Source organism: Siniperca chuatsi, linkage group LG22, assembly GCF_020085105.1.
Source record: "Siniperca chuatsi isolate FFG_IHB_CAS linkage group LG22, ASM2008510v1, whole genome shotgun sequence".
Lineage (NCBI taxonomy): Eukaryota > Metazoa > Chordata > Actinopteri > Centrarchiformes > Sinipercidae > Siniperca > Siniperca chuatsi.
In genome coordinates, this window is record NC_058063.1 from 9,911,776 (window position 1) to 9,917,997 (window position 6,222).

Sequence of the window (6,222 nt, forward strand, 5' to 3'; positions counted from 1 at the left end):
CAAAGACACCAAAAGTTTTCCAGCACTGTAAAATGGATGCGCAGACACACCCGTTTTGTCTTGCAGCCAAAGTCCAGAGCCCACTGTGTATTGAGAATCAGCGGTGAGGCCTACCCTTCCTGCATGCAGGTGACAGCTGGCCTCTCCAGGCAAACACAGCGTCAAAGCCAGAATCCATGAACTGCTTATTCTGCAGAAGGCCACTTGCTATTTTTAATCTCTAACACAAAATAGAGGCGAGGAGAGAGAAAGAATTTGAGCTGGGGAGCCATGGTGTGTACCCAGTGTGGGCCCTATGCCAGGCAGCTGATTTGGCACACAGCAGCCAGCCTCTTTTTTCAAGGAGTTTTAAGTTTATAAACCAGATGGAATCTGAGCTAATGAAATTGCAAGATGATACCAGCTTGCCGTTGGGTTCCTCATAAAGTTGTTGACCAATTTTAGATTTCTGCATGCGTATGAATGCCTTGAAGAAATTGGTTAGCTTTACATATCTGTTAGAAAAGAGAGAACATAGCAGTGAGATGCATTGTCTGATCCAGGGAAGATGTGACTGTGGAAGAAGTGAGCTGTAGTGGCTGCTCTTACAGGCCGTTTAGGACATGTGACATGGATTGAAGTTGACCATATATTTTTTTTTTATCTGTCCTGCCTTGTGTTCCTTAACCATTAGCCATCACTTTAACCATTCCCTGCAAGGCTTTCTCACTATGTCACTTAGCTTTGAATCCTCTTTCAACATTCAATTACAACTTGTTTTTCAGGATTATCTAAAGAACGTTTTGGTGAAACATGTCAGCAGGTTTAAAAAAATAAACAAATTAATTATGACCAGAAACTATAACTCAATTGATATATCGATACATTTGCTTACAACAGTAAATATATGTTGGCCAATAAGTAAAAAGAAATTGCAGTACAGATATGCCAAAGATGTGTTTGAGGTCTTTTAGAACTGGTGTCACCATTACATGGTTTGTCCACCAGAGAGCAATCTGCCAATATATCATCATTGGATTTCTTAAATTCTCCAGTATTGAGATCGGTATTGGCCTTAAAAATCCAGTATCATTCAGGCCGTACCAGAAAACCCCGAAATTGTAGGTTGAATTCCCGTTATTGATATTGGGCAGTAGTTTCAGCATACAGTGATTTCAAGCTCCAACCAGTTAGATTAGCCATTTCAAGAACAGGAAGGCAAGGCAAGCGTCAGGTAGCGGTAGTAAAGAGAAAATGCTCTGGAAGTGTATTGGTGGTTTACTTTTATCAGTAATTAATAGAATTAACCGCATAACCACACAAACAACCACCATAAACATACTACATGAGCATTTTTGCTTGCTGAAGATTCATCCTAGACGTCGCCCCTCTGACCATTACCTGTCAGGATTTCATTGGCCAGTATTTGGTCTTGTCACACAGCTGAAAGATTCAGGCTGCCTCCCCACACCCGAGAGAGCAAAAGAGTATTGCTGAGAGCTGTTGTAGCCAATCATCACCACTACAGATAAAATGAGGCTACGGTACCAGCAACTAGCCCATGCCAAAAGTAATCTCAGCCCCTTATCTGTGACAGCGACATCCCCCACTAGAGGGCAAGTAAAAAATGTGCATTGCGAAGTGCTTCGATTGGCCCTGTGCTGCTTAAATCACTCAGGTGTGTGTTTGCCTCTCTGTATTTGTGCTTGAAAGAGAGATCAAGGGAGGAATCATTTGTATGTGTGTGCATGCCTGTCCTATGATTTTTGTAGCTTTGTACTTAGCTGCTACCCTTTCATGTTTTAGATGTTGAGATGAGTTGTACCATATCATATATACAGCTTATCTTATCACAGTATCAACTTGCTTTGTTCTGATCCCTAGCCCCCCACTTATCCTGCTCTGGAGCACAGATAGTGAGAGAGACCAGCCGGGTCACAGCAATGCTCACTGGCTCTAATAAGTGTGACCAGGGAGGGTTTGACACTCCATCATCTCTGGGTCCTCTAAAGGTTTGAGGGATGGGGGTGGACAGGGGCATGTGGAGCCAGCAGTTTCCAGGCCAACCACTCAGCAGGGTTAATTACTATACCAACCAGATGCCCCTTCCAGTGATGGTCAGTGCCCTTATGATCCATGCTTCATTCACTCACCTTGCTTTTTTTTACGCTTACCTGAGTTTTATCATGTGGTGCCTCTGAGACAGGAGTTCGCAGAGCCCCGCAGGTTTGCTCCCCGGGTGCTCATTTTGAGGAGTGTAACTTTCTGCTCTGTTGTTGACAAGGCTGTTATTATCTGAGATAATAGAGGGAAGAAAAAAAAAGTTTCATGTGGAGTTAATAATTCTAATGTAGATACGATATGCATAACTGCATCATTTGCTCGGTGTGCACTTCCACATGGATTCAGCATCTCTGCAATTAACGTGTGCATTTTCTCATCACTTCAGCTGTCAAATAAGAATATGGAATAGTCAGTTGCAGAGAGGGTAATTGTGTATGCCTAAATTTCTCTCTCTCTCTGTCTTAAGGTACATGACTAACAGTGGTTAATCCCACCAGGGATTGGCATTCCTTGAAAGATGAAGGTTGTTTGATTTTTAAGTCTTATTTACACTCAGTTTAAATTAAAGAAATAGTTCAACATTTTAGGAAATACACTTATTTGTTTTCTTGCTGAGAGTCAGATGAGAAGATTGATATACCACTCTCATAAATCCACGCTACATATGAAACTACAGCCCGATAGCTTAGCATAATCCCTGGACACAGGAGTAAATAGCTAGGCTGGCTCTATGTGAAGGTGACATTAGACATTATTGTGGAACTACAGTGCGGAGTCCAAAACAAATTTCCTCATGGGGACAAAAATAAAGTGTAGAAACAACAATCCTTCTTTATGCTAAGCTAAGATAACTGGCTGCTGACTGTAGCCTTATATTTACCACACAGACATGAGCATGGTATAGATATTGTCATGTAACTCTCAGCAAGACAGTAAATAATAGCAATCCCCAAAATGTCAAACTATTCCTTAAAGCAACATCAAACTGGCATGTCCTTGAATAGTTATTCAAATGACAGAAAGATTGTAAATACACTGGATCTGCCATCAGCCCTCATATTAATGTAGAAGTTTCCTTGTTCACAGAATACTGGCTGCCCTGCTGCTGCCTATGGTTCTTCGTCCCCTGTGACCTACCTCAGTAGTTTCCACATTTCCTGGAGGCAAAACTGAAACTGACTGCAACAACAACAACAAGGCTCCCAAGGCCCTGCTGGAAAGCAAGGCCTGCAAAGTCGCAGGATGTTGGAGGAGCGTGAGCTTGTGGACGGCCGATAAGCAGAAAAGCCACACCGGGGGTCAGCACGTAGCCACGCCATACAGTTAGATCTCTATTAAGATAGGGGATAGCGGGCCAGTGTGATAAGAGCTGACAGGACCTAGTGATGTGATATAAGTGATGGGACACCAGCTGCAGACGCCACTGTCCCCAGCCAGCAGGGGAATCATGGTTGGGCCGAACTTGTCCTGGGCATTGGTATAATGAGGTAGTCCTCAATTATCTTGATTCAAATTTAACAGTATTTGGGCAATTCCTGAAAACAATCAATATAAAATATAAAAATATTCTTAACACCCAAATATAAATATTAATATCACCTCAGTAAATTACATAAAGTTTAAAAGCTCTAAATAGTTAAACTGGAAAGGAAGTAGGTTCATTTTTGGTACCATATACAGTGTAGTTATTACCGCTAGAGTATTTTCTTTCATCTCTTCCAAACAGAAATCCCTTCATTATGTAATCTTGCACAGCTGTTGCAAGGCAAAAATGAACACAGAAGTAGATATTAATGAAAAGATTTATTCAGGAAAGTAAGCTACTTTGGTATTTCATCAAAGGTCAAGAGTCTCATAGATCATTGCAGTTCAACATTTCCTCTCAAATGATGCAAGATTACTTTTTTGCTACAATAAGACGTGTATTATTAGTCATGTTATTTCAAGAAATTACTAGATAATTTTCAAACCTGATAACTTTAACCAGTATAGTAATATTAAAAACACAGAATATTTAAAATACTCAATTATTAATTAAAATATATATTAACCTGAGGTTTGTGTCCATTCAGAATTGTTGTTAAATAACCACAACTCTTTGTTTCTCACATCTCCTTGTTTTGGTTTTGCATCTCTTTGTGGTCATTTTACGTGTCTTTGTGTTCTTTTTGTTCTCTTTTAGTGACATTCTGCAGGTGAAACAGAACTCTCAGTGCTGCATTTGAACGAAATGTTACTACCCTGAGTATGCTGTGCAGCTGTGATCAATATCAACAAAAAACAAATGAAGAGTTCATTTGCAAAAACAGATAAACGCCAGTCTTAATCAAAACAACCCAACATCAGTTTAATTTATGTTCCCTGGAGTGTACAGTAAAAAAAAATAATAATAAAGGAGTTAGGACAATTAATCAAAGTGGAGATATCTGTTTTAGCAAATGAACTCTACAAATATTGGATTGGATTTGGTTGACAGATACTCAATATTAAATGGCCGTGATCAAGATCAGGAGCAAGAAAACACGATGAAGACATTCCTACTTTTAATTGAGCTCTGTGAGTTTCCAGCAAGAAATTTTAACAGTCACTTCCAACTGAGGATCTGGCCCAGGGGCCCCCTGAACCCTCGGACCCCTGTTGCCTGTGCCGTTCAGTAATCCATCAATGCTCTAGTATTGTATGAAATGAAAGTATGATAGGGGCATAAAAACCTCCCCTCTGTCCAGGTCTTTAAAGCTGGCGGTTGCAGTTTGAGTGCATGTAGCAATATTCTAAATGATTAGTCCCCAGTATTGTCCATGCTCTCACCGCCAGCTCTGCAGCTATGTTTGCCAGAGCTATTTCATACACAATTGGACTGCTACTTAATAGCCTGTGAAAGAGAGACAGGCAGAACAGTGGAAAATCCCCAGTATTTAAAATTATCCTTGAATATTAGAGCATTATGACTTTGTTGTAACGTTGACTTCTCCTTAACCATCACCATCAATCCGCCAGCTATAAGCAATGAGCCATTTGCCATTATGCAGCTTGTTAGCAATGTCCAGGCTGTGTAATTACCTGTGTCAACGGCAATGATTGTCTTCAGTGACAGATTATTCATCACTTTATAATTGCAGAGGTTGAAAGAAGGATTTTTAGCTCTTATAACAGAGCCTAGAAGTTTTAAAAAAATAAAATAAAAATGCTCATCACTTTCCCTGGTTGCACCTTCCAGTCTGGATCAAGTGTGCATGTCTGCAGAGTCCTGCAAACTACAGTCCTGATAAAACAAGAAAAATACTTCCTATTCGTTCTGGGTGGAAATCTAAAATGCATCCAGCATTATCTGAACATAAAAGTAAACTAAGAAGTAAACAATATACTTAAAAAAACACGATTTCAGTACTCAGAAGTATTTCCATAAGATTTGTCTGATTTTCTTTTTTTTCCACAGTTGTCTGCCCAGTTCCAACATACAGTATGGATAGATAACACCCCTTGAACCTAGGAGGTGGTTTAGTTGTAGACTATTGGCCCATATGTATGGGGTTGATGATATTAATTAGGCTAATCAGTGGTTTGATAACAGTAGAATTGGGTGCCACTGTGCCAATACACATCCTCATGGAGGCAGCCAGGAACAAGCTTTCAAATTGAATAAAATGAATGAAGACGGAGAGCAGACAATTAATTTGACTTGAAGACCAATGCTCTCATCATGTCATTCAAAATGTAATGTCGTTTATTAATTGTGCATTTATTGTTTAGTGTTCTTAGAAGTCAATGTTTGTCACATGTATTGTATTTGATGGTAGGCTATATTAAGATTGTTTATATAAATAATGATATGTAATGTACTTAAATTACAGTCTGTTTCAATTTTTGCTCAGCACATTAGAACTAAGATCACTTAATATCCACTCAGATAAACATGATTCTGTGGTTGTGTGTTGATTCTCAAAATATACAGTTATTGCTGAATTTCCCCACAGTAGAGTCCCAGTATGGAGCACCCATGGGTCCATGAGGGGGCTCCCCAGCAACGATGCACATTCACTTCTTGGAGCATCAGAGGACAAAGTAGCTGAGACTTTATATTGTGAGCTCACCGTTCTGTTCAGCCATGCAACGAGTCATATAACAGCACGATATTTTCAGATAGGTTGCTCGTTGCTTGAGACAAAACACAGAACTGGC